The 14,605-nt window shown below is 44.6% G+C and overlaps 31 non-coding genes across 31 annotated transcripts; all 31 read left to right on the top strand.

The window, feature by feature from the left end:
- The first annotated feature begins 81 nt into the window (after positions 1–81).
- On the top strand, positions 82–152 carry trnag-gcc (transfer RNA glycine (anticodon GCC)). Its single transcript has one exon. It is a non-coding gene; the product is annotated as a tRNA-Gly (tRNA).
- A 546-nt stretch (positions 153–698) lies between these two features.
- On the top strand, positions 699–770 carry trnad-guc (transfer RNA aspartic acid (anticodon GUC)). Its single transcript has one exon. It is a non-coding gene; the product is annotated as a tRNA-Asp (tRNA).
- A 117-nt stretch (positions 771–887) lies between these two features.
- On the top strand, positions 888–958 carry trnag-gcc (transfer RNA glycine (anticodon GCC)). Its single transcript has one exon. It is a non-coding gene; the product is annotated as a tRNA-Gly (tRNA).
- A 552-nt stretch (positions 959–1,510) lies between these two features.
- Positions 1,511–1,582, top strand: trnad-guc (transfer RNA aspartic acid (anticodon GUC)). The gene has a single exon. It is a non-coding gene; the product is annotated as a tRNA-Asp (tRNA).
- Positions 1,583–1,699: 117 nt separating this feature from the next.
- Positions 1,700–1,770, top strand: trnag-gcc (transfer RNA glycine (anticodon GCC)). The gene has a single exon. It is a non-coding gene; the product is annotated as a tRNA-Gly (tRNA).
- Positions 1,771–2,322: 552 nt separating this feature from the next.
- trnad-guc (transfer RNA aspartic acid (anticodon GUC)) lies at positions 2,323–2,394 on the top strand. Its single transcript has one exon. It is a non-coding gene; the product is annotated as a tRNA-Asp (tRNA).
- A 117-nt stretch (positions 2,395–2,511) lies between these two features.
- On the top strand, positions 2,512–2,582 carry trnag-gcc (transfer RNA glycine (anticodon GCC)). The gene has a single exon. It is a non-coding gene; the product is annotated as a tRNA-Gly (tRNA).
- A 552-nt stretch (positions 2,583–3,134) lies between these two features.
- Positions 3,135–3,206, top strand: trnad-guc (transfer RNA aspartic acid (anticodon GUC)). Its single transcript has one exon. It is a non-coding gene; the product is annotated as a tRNA-Asp (tRNA).
- A 117-nt stretch (positions 3,207–3,323) lies between these two features.
- trnag-gcc (transfer RNA glycine (anticodon GCC)) lies at positions 3,324–3,394 on the top strand. Its single transcript has one exon. It is a non-coding gene; the product is annotated as a tRNA-Gly (tRNA).
- A 552-nt stretch (positions 3,395–3,946) lies between these two features.
- Positions 3,947–4,018, top strand: trnad-guc (transfer RNA aspartic acid (anticodon GUC)). Its single transcript has one exon. It is a non-coding gene; the product is annotated as a tRNA-Asp (tRNA).
- A 117-nt stretch (positions 4,019–4,135) lies between these two features.
- Positions 4,136–4,206, top strand: trnag-gcc (transfer RNA glycine (anticodon GCC)). Its single transcript has one exon. It is a non-coding gene; the product is annotated as a tRNA-Gly (tRNA).
- A 552-nt stretch (positions 4,207–4,758) lies between these two features.
- On the top strand, positions 4,759–4,830 carry trnad-guc (transfer RNA aspartic acid (anticodon GUC)). The gene has a single exon. It is a non-coding gene; the product is annotated as a tRNA-Asp (tRNA).
- A 117-nt stretch (positions 4,831–4,947) lies between these two features.
- On the top strand, positions 4,948–5,018 carry trnag-gcc (transfer RNA glycine (anticodon GCC)). The gene has a single exon. It is a non-coding gene; the product is annotated as a tRNA-Gly (tRNA).
- A 552-nt stretch (positions 5,019–5,570) lies between these two features.
- On the top strand, positions 5,571–5,642 carry trnad-guc (transfer RNA aspartic acid (anticodon GUC)). Its single transcript has one exon. It is a non-coding gene; the product is annotated as a tRNA-Asp (tRNA).
- Positions 5,643–5,759: 117 nt separating this feature from the next.
- On the top strand, positions 5,760–5,830 carry trnag-gcc (transfer RNA glycine (anticodon GCC)). The gene has a single exon. It is a non-coding gene; the product is annotated as a tRNA-Gly (tRNA).
- Positions 5,831–6,382: 552 nt separating this feature from the next.
- trnad-guc (transfer RNA aspartic acid (anticodon GUC)) lies at positions 6,383–6,454 on the top strand. Its single transcript has one exon. It is a non-coding gene; the product is annotated as a tRNA-Asp (tRNA).
- Positions 6,455–6,571: 117 nt separating this feature from the next.
- Positions 6,572–6,642, top strand: trnag-gcc (transfer RNA glycine (anticodon GCC)). The gene has a single exon. It is a non-coding gene; the product is annotated as a tRNA-Gly (tRNA).
- Positions 6,643–7,194: 552 nt separating this feature from the next.
- trnad-guc (transfer RNA aspartic acid (anticodon GUC)) lies at positions 7,195–7,266 on the top strand. The gene has a single exon. It is a non-coding gene; the product is annotated as a tRNA-Asp (tRNA).
- A 117-nt stretch (positions 7,267–7,383) lies between these two features.
- Positions 7,384–7,454, top strand: trnag-gcc (transfer RNA glycine (anticodon GCC)). The gene has a single exon. It is a non-coding gene; the product is annotated as a tRNA-Gly (tRNA).
- A 552-nt stretch (positions 7,455–8,006) lies between these two features.
- On the top strand, positions 8,007–8,078 carry trnad-guc (transfer RNA aspartic acid (anticodon GUC)). The gene has a single exon. It is a non-coding gene; the product is annotated as a tRNA-Asp (tRNA).
- A 117-nt stretch (positions 8,079–8,195) lies between these two features.
- trnag-gcc (transfer RNA glycine (anticodon GCC)) lies at positions 8,196–8,266 on the top strand. The gene has a single exon. It is a non-coding gene; the product is annotated as a tRNA-Gly (tRNA).
- Positions 8,267–8,818: 552 nt separating this feature from the next.
- trnad-guc (transfer RNA aspartic acid (anticodon GUC)) lies at positions 8,819–8,890 on the top strand. Its single transcript has one exon. It is a non-coding gene; the product is annotated as a tRNA-Asp (tRNA).
- Positions 8,891–9,007: 117 nt separating this feature from the next.
- Positions 9,008–9,078, top strand: trnag-gcc (transfer RNA glycine (anticodon GCC)). Its single transcript has one exon. It is a non-coding gene; the product is annotated as a tRNA-Gly (tRNA).
- Positions 9,079–9,630: 552 nt separating this feature from the next.
- On the top strand, positions 9,631–9,702 carry trnad-guc (transfer RNA aspartic acid (anticodon GUC)). Its single transcript has one exon. It is a non-coding gene; the product is annotated as a tRNA-Asp (tRNA).
- A 117-nt stretch (positions 9,703–9,819) lies between these two features.
- trnag-gcc (transfer RNA glycine (anticodon GCC)) lies at positions 9,820–9,890 on the top strand. The gene has a single exon. It is a non-coding gene; the product is annotated as a tRNA-Gly (tRNA).
- A 552-nt stretch (positions 9,891–10,442) lies between these two features.
- trnad-guc (transfer RNA aspartic acid (anticodon GUC)) lies at positions 10,443–10,514 on the top strand. Its single transcript has one exon. It is a non-coding gene; the product is annotated as a tRNA-Asp (tRNA).
- Positions 10,515–10,631: 117 nt separating this feature from the next.
- Positions 10,632–10,702, top strand: trnag-gcc (transfer RNA glycine (anticodon GCC)). The gene has a single exon. It is a non-coding gene; the product is annotated as a tRNA-Gly (tRNA).
- A 553-nt stretch (positions 10,703–11,255) lies between these two features.
- trnad-guc (transfer RNA aspartic acid (anticodon GUC)) lies at positions 11,256–11,327 on the top strand. Its single transcript has one exon. It is a non-coding gene; the product is annotated as a tRNA-Asp (tRNA).
- Positions 11,328–11,444: 117 nt separating this feature from the next.
- On the top strand, positions 11,445–11,515 carry trnag-gcc (transfer RNA glycine (anticodon GCC)). The gene has a single exon. It is a non-coding gene; the product is annotated as a tRNA-Gly (tRNA).
- A 552-nt stretch (positions 11,516–12,067) lies between these two features.
- trnad-guc (transfer RNA aspartic acid (anticodon GUC)) lies at positions 12,068–12,139 on the top strand. Its single transcript has one exon. It is a non-coding gene; the product is annotated as a tRNA-Asp (tRNA).
- Positions 12,140–12,256: 117 nt separating this feature from the next.
- On the top strand, positions 12,257–12,327 carry trnag-gcc (transfer RNA glycine (anticodon GCC)). Its single transcript has one exon. It is a non-coding gene; the product is annotated as a tRNA-Gly (tRNA).
- The last annotated feature ends 2,278 nt before the right edge of the window (positions 12,328–14,605 follow it).

Below are 14,605 nucleotides of genomic sequence, written 5' to 3'. Positions count from 1 at the left end.
AGCCCACAAAGCCGAAAATATGCTTTGAATTAAAGCTTTTGATACGATTTCCAGCCGTGAGGGTTATTTCAGCATTGCAAGGCATTGGTTGTTCAGTGGTAGAATTCTCGCCTGCCACGCGGGAGGCCCGGGTTCGATTCCCGGCCAATGCAGGAACTTTTGAACAAGTCATTTTGACAAGCATGCAACCCCCTGAGGAAGAAATCTCTGTTTAGATTGCCAGGCTAGCAGCAATCTCTGGTCATGGTAGAATTCTTAACTGACTCTTGAAAAGTCTGAGTTTGGGTTCACTTACCGTTTGGACATTTACGCATTCTCAGTAGACTTTTGTGAATCCATTGTAGATTTCCAGTGTGTGAGGTGATGTACTTTGTGCAAGGCTTTAGTTGTTAAATGGGAAACGAATATCCAACAAGTCAGTGACAACTGTCTTGAGTTTGGCCTTTGCGACTATGTCCTGGGATTTTCCACAAACACCTCACCTTCTAACTACTATCGTGTGGCTTGTGAGCGGTATAGAGCAAAACCGAATACATGTTCGTGAGGGTCTCAGCTTTCCATAGATGGGTCATAGTAGTCTCTAGCTCTAACCATTCAGTCTCTACAGATGATTTTGTTGGAAGGGTTAACACCCAACTCTCCAAATTTAGTGATAGTATCCAATGCGCCACATTTTTTCAAATAACCAACCCACCTGCTCCTCGTTAGTATAGTGGTGAGTATCCCCGCCTGTCACGCGGGAGACCGGGGTTCAATTCCCCGACGGGGAGGAAAGAAGGATTTTATTAGGGTGTACAATGTCTGTGAGCCCACAAAGCCGAAAATATGCTTTGAATTAAAGCTTTTGATACGATTTCCAGCCGTGAGGGTTATTTCAGCATTGCAAGGCATTGGTTGTTCAGTGGTAGAATTCTCGCCTGCCACGCGGGAGGCCCGGGTTCGATTCCCGGCCAATGCAGGAACTTTTGAACAAGTCATTTTGACAAGCATGCAACCCCCTGAGGAAGAAATCTCTGTTTAGATTGCCAGGCTAGCAGCAATCTCTGGTCATGGTAGAATTCTCAACTGACTCTTGAAAAGTCTGAGTTTGGGTTCACTTATCGTTTGGACATTTACGCATTCTCAGTAGACTTTTGTGAATCCATTGTAGATTTCCAGTGTGTGAGGTGATGTACTTTGTGCAAGGCTTTAGTTGTTAAATGGGAAACGAATATCCAACAAGTCAGTGACAACTGTCTTGAGTTTGGCCTTTGCGACTATGTCCTGGGATTTTCCACAAACACCTCACCTTCTAACTACTATCGTGTGGCTTGTGAGCGGTATAGAGCAAAACCGAATACATGTACGTGTTTGTGAGGGTCTCAGCTTTCCATAGATGGGTCATAGTAGTCTCTAGCTCTAACCATTCAGTCTCTACAGATGATTTTGTTGGAAGGGTTAACACCCAACTCTCCAAATTTAGGGATAGTATCCAATGCGCCACATTTTTTCAAATAACCAACCCACCTGCTCCTCGTTAGTATAGTGGTGAGTATCCCCGCATGTCACGCGGGAGACCGGGGTTCAATTCCCCGACGGGGAGGAAAGAAGGATTTTATTAGGGTGTACAATGTCTGTGAGCCCACAAAGCCGAAAATATGCTTTGAATTAAAGCTTTTGATACGATTTCCAGCCATGAGGGTTATTTAAGCATTGCAAGGCATTGGTTGTTCAGTGGTAGAATTCTCGCCTGCCACGCGGGAGCCCCGGGTTCGATTCCCGGCCAATGCAGGAACTTTTGAACAAGTCATTTTGACAAGCATGCAACCCCCTGAGGAAGAAATCTCTGTTTAGATTGCCAGGCTAGCAGCAATCTCTGGTCATGGTAGAATTCTTATCTGACTCTTGAAAAGTCTGAGTTTGGGTTCACTTACCGTTTGGACATTTACGCATTCTCAGTAGACTTTTGTGAATCCATTGTAGATTTCCAGTGTGTGAGGTGATGTACTTTGTGCAAGGCTTTAGTTGTTAAATGGGAAACGAATATCCAACAAGTCAGTGACAACTGTCTTGAGTTTGGCCTTTGCGACTATGTCCTGGGATTTTCCACAAACACCTCACCTTCTAACTACTATCGTGTGGCTTGTGAGCGGTATAGAGCAAAACCGAATACATGTACGTGTTTGTGAGGGTCTCAGCTTTCCATAGATGGGTCATAGTAGTCTCTAGCTCTAACCATTCAGTCTCTACAGATGATTTTGTTGGAAGGGTTAACACCCAACTCTCCAAATTTAGGGATAGTATCCAATGCGCCACATTTTTTCAAATAACCAACCCACCTGCTCCTCGTTAGTATAGTGGTGAGTATCCCTGCCTGTCACGCGGGAGACCGGGGTTCAATTCCCCGACGGGGAGGAAAGAAGGATTTTATTAGGGTGTACAATGTCTGTGAGCCCACAAAGCCGAAAATATGCTTTGAATTAAAGCTTTTGATACGATTTCCAGCCGTGAGGGTTATTTCAGCATTGCAAGGCATTGGTTGTTCAGTGGTAGAATTCTCGCCTGCCACGCGGGAGGCCCGGGTTCGATTCCCGGCCAATGCAGGAACTTTTGAACAAGTCATTTTGACAAGCATGCAACCCCCTGAGGAAGAAATCTCTGTTTAGATTGCCAGGCTAGCAGCAATCTCTGGTCATGGTAGAATTCTCAACTGACTCTTGAAAAGTCTGAGTTTGGGTTCTCTTATCGTTTGGACATTTACGCATTCTCAGTAGACTTTTGTGAATCCATTGTAGATTTCCAGTGTGTGAGGTGATGTACTTTGTGCAAGGCTTTAGTTGTTAAATGGGAAACGAATATCCAACAAGTCAGTGACAACTGTCTTGAGTTTGGCCTTTGCGACTATGTCCTGGGATTTTCCACAAACACCTCACCTTCTAACTACTATCGTGTGGCTTGTGAGCGGTATAGAGCAAAACCGAATACATGTACGTGTTTGTGAGGGTCTCAGCTTTCCATAGATGGGTCATAGTAGTCTCTAGCTCTAACCATTCAGTCTCTACAGATGATTTTGTTGGAAGGGTTAACACCCAACTCTCCAAATTTAGGGATAGTATCCAATGCGCCACATTTTTTCAAATAACCAACCCACCTGCTCCTCGTTAGTATAGTGGTGAGTATCCCCGCCTGTCACGCGGGAGACCGGGGTTCAATTCCCCGACGGGGAGGAAAGAAGGATTTTATTAGGGTGTACAATGTCTGTGAGCCCACAAAGCCGAAAATATGCTATGAATTAAAGCTTTTGATACGATTTCCAGCCGTGAGGGTTATTTCAGCATTGCAAGGCATTGGTTGTTCAGTGGTAGAATTCTCGCCTGCCACGCGGGAGGCCCGGGTTCGATTCCCGGCCAATGCAGGAACTTTTGAACAAGTCATTTTGACAAGCATGCAACCCCCTGAGGAAGAAATCTCTGTTTAGATTGCCAGGCTAGCAGCAATCTCTGGTCATGGTAGAATTCTCAACTGACTCTTGAAAAGTCTGAGTTTGGGTTCACTTATCGTTTGGACATTTACGCATTCTCAGTAGACTTTTGTGAATCCATTGTAGATTTCCAGTGTGTGAGGTGATGTACTTTGTGCAAGGCTTTAGTTGTTAAATGGGAAACGAATATCCAACAAGTCAGTGACAACTGTCTTGAGTTTGGCCTTTGCGACTATGTCCTGGGATTTTCCACAAACACCTCACCTTCTAACTACTATCGTGTGGCTTGTGAGCGGTATAGAGCAAAACCGAATACATGTACGTGTTCGTAAGGGTCTCAGCTTTCCATAGATGGGTCATAGTAGTCTCTAGCTCTAACCATTCAGTCTCTACAGATGATTTTGTTGGAAGGGTTAACACCCAACTCTCCAAATTTAGGGATAGTATCCAATGCGCCACATTTTTTCAAATAACCAACCCACCTGCTCCTCGTTAGTATAGTGGTGAGTATCCCCGCCTGTCACGCGGGAGACCGGGGTTCAATTCCCCGACGGGGAGGAAAGAAGGATTTTATTAGGGTGTACAATGTCTGTGAGCCCACAAAGCCGAAAATATGCTTTGAATTAAAGCTTTTGATACGATTTCCAGCCGTGAGGGTTATTTCAGCATTGCAAGGCATTGGTTGTTCAGTGGTAGAATTCTCGCCTGCCACGCGGGAGGCCCGGGTTCGATTCCCGGCCAATGCAGGAACTTTTGAACAAGTCATTTTGACAAGCATGCAACCCCCTGAGGAAGAAATCTCTGTTTAGATTGCCAGGCTAGCAGCAATCTCTGGTCATGGTAGAATTCTCAACTGACTCTTGAAAAGTCTGAGTTTGGGTTCACTTATCGTTTGGACATTTACGCATTCTCAGTAGACTTTTGTGAATCCATTGTAGATTTCCAGTGTGTGAGGTGATGTACTTTGTGCAAGGCTTTAGTTGTTAAATGGGAAACGAATATCCAACAAGTCAGTGACAACTGTCTTGAGTTTGGCCTTTGCGACTATGTCCTGGGATTTTCCACAAACACCTCACCTTCTAACTACTATCGTGTGGCTTGTGAGCGGTATAGAGCAAAACCGAATACATGTACGTGTTTGTGAGGGTCTCAGCTTTCCATAGATGGGTCATAGTAGTCTCTAGCTCTAACCATTCAGTCTCTACAGATGATTTTGTTGGAAGGGTTAACACCCAACTCTCCAAATTTAGGGATAGTATCCAATGCGCCACATTTTTTCAAATAACCAACCCACCTGCTCCTCGTTAGTATAGTGGTGAGTATCCCCGCCTGTCACGCGGGAGACCGGGGTTCAATTCCCCGACGGGGAGGAAAGAAGGATTTTATTAGGGTGTACAATGTCTGTGAGCCCACAAAGCCGAAAATATGCTTTGAATTAAAGCTTTTGATACGATTTCCAGCCGTGAGGGTTATTTCAGCATTGCAAGGCATTGGTTGTTCAGTGGTAGAATTCTCGCCTGCCACGCGGGAGGCCCGGGTTCGATTCCCGGCCAATGCAGGAACTTTTGAACAAGTCATTTTGACAAGCATGCAACCCCCTGAGGAAGAAATCTCTGTTTAGATTGCCAGGCTAGCAGCAATCTCTGGTCATGGTAGAATTCTTAACTGACTCTTGAAAAGTCTGAGTTTGGGTTCACTTACCGTTTGGACATTTACGCATTCTCAGTAGACTTTTGTGAATCCATTGTAGATTTCCAGTGTGTGAGGTGATGTACTTTGTGCAAGGCTTTAGTTGTTAAATGGGAAACGAATATCCAACAAGTCAGTGACAACTGTCTTGAGTTTGGCCTTTGCGACTATGTCCTGGGATTTTCCACAAACACCTCACCTTCTAACTACTATCGTGTGGCTTGTGAGCGGTATAGAGCAAAACCGAATACATGTACGTGTTTGTGAGGGTCTCAGCTTTCCATAGATGGGTCATAGTAGTCTCTAGCTCTAACCATTCAGTCTCTACAGATGATTTTGTTGGAAGGGTTAACACCCAACTCTCCAAATTTAGGGATAGTATCCAATGCGCCACATTTTTTCAAATAACCAACCCACCTGCTCCTCGTTAGTATAGTGGTGAGTATCCCCGCCTGTCACGCGGGAGACCGGGGTTCAATTCCCCGACGGGGAGGAAAGAAGGATTTTATTAGGGTGTACAATGTCTGTGAGCCCACAAAGCCGAAAATATGCTATGAATTAAAGCTTTTGATACGATTTCCAGCCGTGAGGGTTATTTCAGCATTGCAAGGCATTGGTTGTTCAGTGGTAGAATTCTCGCCTGCCACGCGGGAGGCCCGGGTTCGATTCCCGGCCAATGCAGGAACTTTTGAACAAGTCATTTTGACAAGCATGCAACCCCCTGAGGAAGAAATCTCTGTTTAGATTGCCAGGCTAGCAGCAATCTCTGGTCATGGTAGAATTCTCAACTGACTCTTGAAAAGTCTGAGTTTGGGTTCACTTATCGTTTGGACATTTACGCATTCTCAGTAGACTTTTGTGAATCCATTGTAGATTTCCAGTGTGTGAGGTGATGTACTTTGTGCAAGGCTTTAGTTGTTAAATGGGAAACGAATATCCAACAAGTCAGTGACAACTGTCTTGAGTTTGGCCTTTGCGACTATGTCCTGGGATTTTCCACAAACACCTCACCTTCTAACTACTATCGTGTGGCTTGTGAGCGGTATAGAGCAAAACCGAATACATGTACGTGTTCGTGAGGGTCTCAGCTTTCCATAGATGGGTCATAGTAGTCTCTAGCTCTAACCATTCAGTCTCTACAGATGATTTTGTTGGAAGGGTTAACACCCAACTCTCCAAATTTAGTGATAGTATCCAATGCGCCACATTTTTTCAAATAACCAACCCACCTGCTCCTCGTTAGTATAGTGGTGAGTATCCCCGCCTGTCACGCGGGAGACCGGGGTTCAATTCCCCGACGGGGAGGAAAGAAGGATTTTATTAGGGTGTACAATGTCTGTGAGCCCACAAAGCCGAAAATATGCTTTGAATTAAAGCTTTTGATACGATTTCCAGCCGTGAGGGTTATTTCAGCATTGCAAGGCATTGGTTGTTCAGTGGTAGAATTCTCGCCTGCCACGCGGGAGGCCCGGGTTCGATTCCCGGCCAATGCAGGAACTTTTGAACAAGTCATTTTGACAAGCATGCAACCCCCTGAGGAAGAAATCTCTGTTTAGATTGCCAGGCTAGCAGCAATCTCTGGTCATGGTAGAATTCTCAACTGACTCTTGAAAAGTCTGAGTTTGGGTTCACTTATCGTTTGGACATTTACGCATTCTCAGTAGACTTTTGTGAATCCATTGTAGATTTCCAGTGTGTGAGGTGATGTACTTTGTGCAAGGCTTTAGTTGTTAAATGGGAAACGAATATCCAACAAGTCAGTGACAACTGTCTTGAGTTTGGCCTTTGCGACTATGTCCTGGGATTTTCCACAAACACCTCACCTTCTAACTACTATCGTGTGGCTTGTGAGCGGTATAGAGCAAAACCGAATACATGTACGTGTTTGTGAGGGTCTCAGCTTTCCATAGATGGGTCATAGTAGTCTCTAGCTCTAACCATTCAGTCTCTACAGATGATTTTGTTGGAAGGGTTAACACCCAACTCTCCAAATTTAGTGATAGTATCCAATGCGCCACATTTTTTCAAATAACCAACCCACCTGCTCCTCGTTAGTATAGTGGTGAGTATCCCCGCCTGTCACGCGGGAGACCGGGGTTCAATTCCCCGACGGGGAGGAAAGAAGGATTTTATTAGGGTGTACAATGTCTGTGAGCCCACAAAGCCGAAAATATGCTTTGAATTAAAGCTTTTGATACGATTTCCAGCCGTGAGGGTTATTTCAGCATTGCAAGGCATTGGTTGTTCAGTGGTAGAATTCTCGCCTGCCACGCGGGAGGCCCGGGTTTGATTCCCGGCCAATGCAGGAACTTTTGAACAAGTCATTTTGACAAGCATGCAACCCCCTGAGGAAGAAATCTCTGTTTAGATTGCCAGGCTAGCAGCAATCTCTGGTCATGGTAGAATTCTCAACTGACTCTTGAAAAGTCTGAGTTTGGGTTCACTTACCGTTTGGACATTTACGCATTCTCAGTAGACTTTTGTGAATCCATTGTAGATTTCCAGTGTGTGAGGTGATGTACTTTGTGCAAGGCTTTAGTTGTTAAATGGGAAACGAATATCCAACAAGTCAGTGACAACTGTCTTGAGTTTGGCCTTTGCGACTATGTCCTGGGATTTTCCACAAACACCTCACCTTCTAACTACTATCGTGTGGCTTGTGAGCGGTATAGAGCAAAACCGAATACATGTACGTGTTTGTGAGGGTCTCAGCTTTCCATAGATGGGTCATAGTAGTCTCTAGCTCTAACCATTCAGTCTCTACAGATGATTTTGTTGGAAGGGTTAACACCCAACTCTCCAAATTTAGGGATAGTATCCAATGCGCCACATTTTTTCAAATAACCAACCCACCTGCTCCTCGTTAGTATAGTGGTGAGTATCCCCGCCTGTCACGCGGGAGACCGGGGTTCAATTCCCCGACGGGGAGGAAAGAAGGATTTTATTAGGGTGTACAATGTCTGTGAGCCCACAAAGCCGAAAATATGCTTTGAATTAAAGCTTTTGATACGATTTCCAGCCGTGAGGGTTATTTCAGCATTGCAAGGCATTGGTTGTTCAGTGGTAGAATTCTCGCCTGCCACGCGGGAGGCCCGGGTTCGATTCCCGGCCAATGCAGGAACTTTTGAACAAGTCATTTTGACAAGCATGCAACCCCCTGAGGAAGAAATCTCTGTTTAGATTGCCAGGCTAGCAGCAATCTCTGGTCATGGTAGAATTCTCAACTGACTCTTGAAAAGTCTGAGTTTGGGTTCACTTATCGTTTGGACATTTACGCATTCTCAGTAGACTTTTGTGAATCCATTGTAGATTTCCAGTGTGTGAGGTGATGTACTTTGTGCAAGGCTTTAGTTGTTAAATGGGAAACGAATATCCAACAAGTCAGTGACAACTGTCTTGAGTTTGGCCTTTGCGACTATGTCCTGGGATTTTCCACAAACACCTCACCTTCTAACTACTATCGTGTGGCTTGTGAGCGGTATAGAGCAAAACCGAATACATGTACGTGTTTGTGAGGGTCTCAGCTTTCCATAGATGGGTCATAGTAGTCTCTAGCTCTAACCATTCAGTCTCTACAGATGATTTTGTTGGAAGGGTTAACACCCAACTCTCCAAATTTAGGGATAGTATCCAATGCGCCACATTTTTTCAAATAACCAACCCACCTGCTCCTCGTTAGTATAGTGGTGAGTATCCCCGCCTGTCACGCGGGAGACCGGGGTTCAATTCCCCGACGGGGAGGAAAGAAGGATTTTATTAGGGTGTACAATGTCTGTGAGCCCACAAAGCCGAAAATATGCTTTGAATTAAAGCTTTTGATACGATTTCCAGCCGTGAGGGTTATTTCAGCATTGCAAGGCATTGGTTGTTCAGTGGTAGAATTCTCGCCTGCCACGCGGGAGGCCCGGGTTCGATTCCCGGCCAATGCAGGAACTTTTGAACAAGTCATTTTGACAAGCATGCAACCCCCTGAGGAAGAAATCTCTGTTTAGATTGCCAGGCTAGCAGCAATCTCTGGTCATGGTAGAATTCTCAACTGACTCTTGAAAAGTCTGAGTTTGGGTTCACTTACCGTTTGGACATTTACGCATTCTCAGTAGACTTTTGTGAATCCATTGTAGATTTCCAGTGTGTGAGGTGATGTACTTTGTGCAAGGCTTTAGTTGTTAAATGGGAAACGAATATCCAACAAGTCAGTGACAACTGTCTTGAGTTTGGCCTTTGCGACTATGTCCTGGGATTTTCCACAAACACCTCACCTTCTAACTACTATCGTGTGGCTTGTGAGCGGTATAGAGCAAAACCGAATACATGTACGTGTTTGTGAGGGTCTCAGCTTTCCATAGATGGGTCATAGTAGTCTCTAGCTCTAACCATTCAGTCTCTACAGATGATTTTGTTGGAAGGGTTAACACCCAACTCTCCAAATTTAGGGATAGTATCCAATGCGCCACATTTTTTCAAATAACCAACCCACCTGCTCCTCGTTAGTATAGTGGTGAGTATCCCCGCCTGTCACGCGGGAGACCGGGGTTCAATTCCCCGACGGGGAGGAAAGAAGGATTTTATTAGGGTGTACAATGTCTGTGAGCCCACAAAGCCGAAAATATGCTTTGAATTAAAGCTTTTGATACGATTTCCAGCCGTGAGGGTTATTTCAGCATTGCAAGGCATTGGTTGTTCAGTGGTAGAATTCTCGCCTGCCACGCGGGAGGCCCGGGTTCGATTCCCGGCCAATGCAGGAACTTTTGAACAAGTCATTTTGACAAGCATGCAACCCCCTGAGGAAGAAATCTCTGTTTAGATTGCCAGGCTAGCAGCAATCTCTGGTCATGGTAGAATTCTTAACTGACTCTTGAAAAGTCTGAGTTTGGGTTCACTTACCGTTTGGACATTTACGCATTCTCAGTAGACTTTTGTGAATCCATTGTAGATTTCCAGTGTGTGAGGTGATGTACTTTGTGCAAGGCTTTAGTTGTTAAATGGGAAACGAATATCCAACAAGTCAGTGACAACTGTCTTGAGTTTGGCCTTTGCGACTATGTCCTGGGATTTTCCACAAACACCTCACCTTCTAACTACTATCGTGTGGCTTGTGAGCGGTATAGAGCAAAACCGAATACATGTACGTGTTTGTGAGGGTCTCAGCTTTCCATAGATGGGTCATAGTAGTCTCTAGCTCTAACCATTCAGTCTCTACAGATGATTTTGTTGGAAGGGTTAACACCCAACTCTCCAAATTTAGGGATAGTATCCAATGCGCCACATTTTTTCAAATAACCAACCCACCTGCTCCTCCTTAGTATAGTGGTGAGTATCCCCGCCTGTCACGCGGGAGACCGGGGTTCAATTCCCCGACTGGGAGGAAAGAAGGATTTTATTAGGGTGTACAATGTCTGTGAGCCCACAAAGCCGAAAATATGCTTTGAATTAAAGCTTTTGATACGATTTCCAGCCGTGAGGGTTATTTCAGCATTGCAAGGCATTGGTTGTTCAGTGGTAGAATTCTCGCCTGCCACGCGGGAGGCCCGGGTTCGATTCCCGGCCAATGCAGGAACTTTTGAACAAGTCATTTTGACAAGCATGCAACCCCCTGAGGAAGAAATCTCTGTTTAGATTGCCAGGCTAGCAGCAATCTCTGGTCATGGTAGAATTCTCAACTGACTCTTGAAAAGTCTGAGTTTGGGTTCACTTACCGTTTGGACATTTACGCATTCTCAGTAGACTTTTGTGAATCCATTGTAGATTTCCAGTGTGTGAGGTGATGTACTTTGTGCAAGGCTTTAGTTGTTAAATGGGAAACGAATATCCAACAAGTCAGTGACAACTGTCTTGAGTTTGGCCTTTGCGACTATGTCCTGGGATTTTCCACAAACACCTCACCTTCTAACTACTATCGTGTGGCTTGTGAGCGGTATAGAGCAAAACCGAATAACATGTACGTGTTCGTGAGGGTCTCAGCTTTCCATAGATGGGTCATAGTAGTCTCTAGCTCTAACCATTCAGTCTCTACAGATGATTTTGTTGGAAGGGTTAACACCCAACTCTCCAAATTTAGGGATAGTATCCAATGCGCCACATTTTTTCAAATAACCAACCCACCTGCTCCTCGTTAGTATAGTGGTGAGTATCCCCGCCTGTCACGCGGGAGACCGGGGTTCAATTCCCCGACGGGGAGGAAAGAAGGATTTTATTAGGGTGTACAATGTCTGTGAGCCCACAAAGCCGAAAATATGCTTTGAATTAAAGCTTTTGATACGATTTCCAGCCGTGAGGGTTATTTCAGCATTGCAAGGCATTGGTTGTTCAGTGGTAGAATTCTCGCCTGCCACGCGGGAGGCCCGGGTTCGATTCCCGGCCAATGCAGGAACTTTTGAACAAGTCATTTTGACAAGCATGCAACCCCCTGAGGAAGAAATCTCTGTTTAGATTGCCAGGCTAGCAGCAATCTCTGGTCATGGTAGAATTCTCAACTGACTCTTGAAAAGTCTGAGTTTGGGTTCACTTACCGTTTGGACATTTACGCATTCTCAGTAGACTTTTGTGAATCCATTGTAGATTTCCAGTGTGTGAGGTGATGTACTTTGTGCAAGGCTTTAGTTGTTAAATGGGAAACGAATATCCAACAAGTCAGTGACAACTGTCTTGAGTTTGGCCTTTGCGACTATGTCCTGGGATTTTCCACAAACACCTCACCTTCTAACTACTATCGTGTGGCTTGTGAGCGGTATAGAGCAAAACCGAATACATGTACGTGTTTGTGAGGGTCTCAGCTTTCCATAGATGGGTCATAGTAGTCTCTAGCTCTAACCATTCAGTCTCTACAGATGATTTTGTTGGAAGGGTTAACACCCAACTCTCCAAATTTAGGGATAGTATCCAATGCGCCACATTTTTTCAAATAACCAACCCACCTGCTCCTCGTTAGTATAGTGGTGAGTATCCCCGCCTGTCACGCGGGAGACCGGGGTTCAATTCCCCGACGGGGAGGAAAGAAGGATTTTATTAGGGTGTACAATGTCTGTGAGCCCACAAAGCCGAAAATATGCTTTGAATTAAAGCTTTTGATACGATTTCCAGCCGTGAGGGTTATTTCAGCATTGCAAGGCATTGGTTGTTCAGTGGTAGAATTCTCGCCTGCCACGCGGGAGGCCCGGGTTTGATTCCCGGCCAATGCAGGAACTTTTGAACAAGTCATTTTGACAAGCATGCAACCCCCTGAGGAAGAAATCTCTGTTTAGATTGCCAGGCTAGCAGCAATCTCTGGTCATGGTAGAATTCTCAACTGACTCTTGAAAAGTCTGAGTTTGGGTTCACTTACCGTTTGGACATTTACGCATTCTCAGTAGACTTTTGTGAATCCATTGTAGATTTCCAGTGTGTGAGGTGATGTACTTTGTGCAAGGCTTTAGTTGTTAAATGGGAAACGAATATCCAACAAGTCAGTGACAACTGTCTTGAGTTTGGCCTTTGCGACTATGTCCTGGGATTTTCCACAAACACCTCACCTTCTAACTACTATCGTGTGGCTTGTGAGCGGTATAGAGCAAAACCGAATACATGTACGTGTTCGTGAGGGTCTCAGCTTTCCATAGATGGGTCATAGTAGTCTCTAGCTCTAACCATTCAGTCTCTACAGATGATTTTGTTGGAAGGGTTAACACCCAACTCTCCAAATTTAGGGATAGTATCCAATGCGCCACATTTTTTCAAATAACCAACCCACCTGCTCCTCGTTAGTATAGTGGTGAGTATCCCCGCCTGTCACGCGGGAGACCGGGGTTCAATTCCCCGACTGATTTGTTTAGGGTGTACAATGTCTCTTAGCCCACAAAGTGGAAAATATGCTTGGAATTACATTATAAAATAGTTCGACAATAGAGTGAGAGAGAAGAAAAGGGAGAAAGAGAGAGAGAGAGAGAGAAGAGAGCCAGATCAGGTGTGTGTGTGTGTATGTATAAGTCCGTATGTGTAATCAAGCATGTAATTGAGCACGTATGTGTTCATATCCACTTCATAATGTTCAGATATTTTTATCTGAACATTTATATATTTTTTCGTAACCTGAAGTCCCTGTAAAATTTAGTACAGAATTTAGTTCAACGGTGTTATGGAGTTGTCTCGGAATAGCTGTCCATCTATAAAGAGTTTGTCCACAATGACAAAGGCACACTTACCATTCTCCCTTTGTTGTCTTTGTACCGGATACAGTCTCTTACAACGTTCGTTTATTTCCCCTTGGAAATTGGTCATTGAGACCAAATGTGGTCCCTTTAACCTGTTAGGGTATAGGGGGCAGTATTGAGAATTTTTGAAAAAATATGTGCCCATTTTTAACTGCCTATTACACCAACTCAGAAGCTAGAATATGCATATTATTGTTGAGGTTTGGATAGAAAACACCCTAAAGTTTCAAAAACTGTTTGAATGGTGTCTGTGAGTATAACAGAACTCATTTGGCAGGCAAAACCCTGAGACAGATTCTGACAGGAAGTGGATACCTGATGTGTTGAATTGACTTTAAGCCTATACCATTGAAAAACAAAGGGAAGGAGGAATATTTTGGCACTTCCTATTGCTTCCACAAGATGTCCCCAGCCTTTACAAAGTGTTTTGAGTCTTCTACAGTGAGATCTGACTGAAGAAGAGCGTTGAAACGGCGATGGCCCAGCGAGCAGTCGCACTACGCTTCACTCCACAGGTAATATTACACTTCACTACATTACAACGGTTTGATTTGTTTGATCCGAGCAATTCTTTTCTTTTCTTAGCTAGCTACATAGCCGTCTTTGTATCAAAGATAATCGTGTAGCTTAGAGTAATTATCGAAGTTAGCTATCTTCGTCCTCCTAACGTAGTCATCACTGCTAGCTAGCTAGTCAACACTGCTAGCTAGCCAACCAGCCAACTTCCACCGACTAGCTGCACTATCTATTACATTACAACGGAACGACTTGACTAGTGTAGTGTTAGTGAGCCAGCTACTTAGTTGTCTTTGCATCTAAGATAATTGTGTAGTTTAGAGTAATTATTAGTAAGTAGCCAGCCGCGACGCCAGACGTAGTCAACACACCTAGTCATCATTAATCCACTGCTAGCTAGCTAGCCAACAGCTAGCCAACCGTTACCGACTAGCAGCGCTGTAGATACCAATACTTTACAACGGAACGATTTGACTAGTGCAGTGTTGGCTAGCTAGCTACATAGTTGTCTTTGTCATAGCTTGATAATTGTGTAGTTTAGTAATTACCGAGGTTAGCTAGCCAGCTATTGCCGTCCCCCCGCGACGCCATTTTTCCTAACCCAGCCAACTAGTAACACTGTAGAAACTAAAATACATTACAAAGGAACGTCTTGATTAGTGTTATGTTAGCTAGCTACAAAGTTGCTTTTGTATCATGACAAGGTGTAGTACTGAAACTATCGAGGTCACCTAGCCAGCTACACCTAGCCAGC

Source organism: Salmo trutta, chromosome 23 (assembly GCF_901001165.1).
Source record: "Salmo trutta chromosome 23, fSalTru1.1, whole genome shotgun sequence".
Lineage (NCBI taxonomy): Eukaryota > Metazoa > Chordata > Actinopteri > Salmoniformes > Salmonidae > Salmo > Salmo trutta.
The sequence above is the reverse complement of the archived record's forward strand: the minus strand, read 5'-3'. Positions and strand labels throughout refer to the sequence as shown.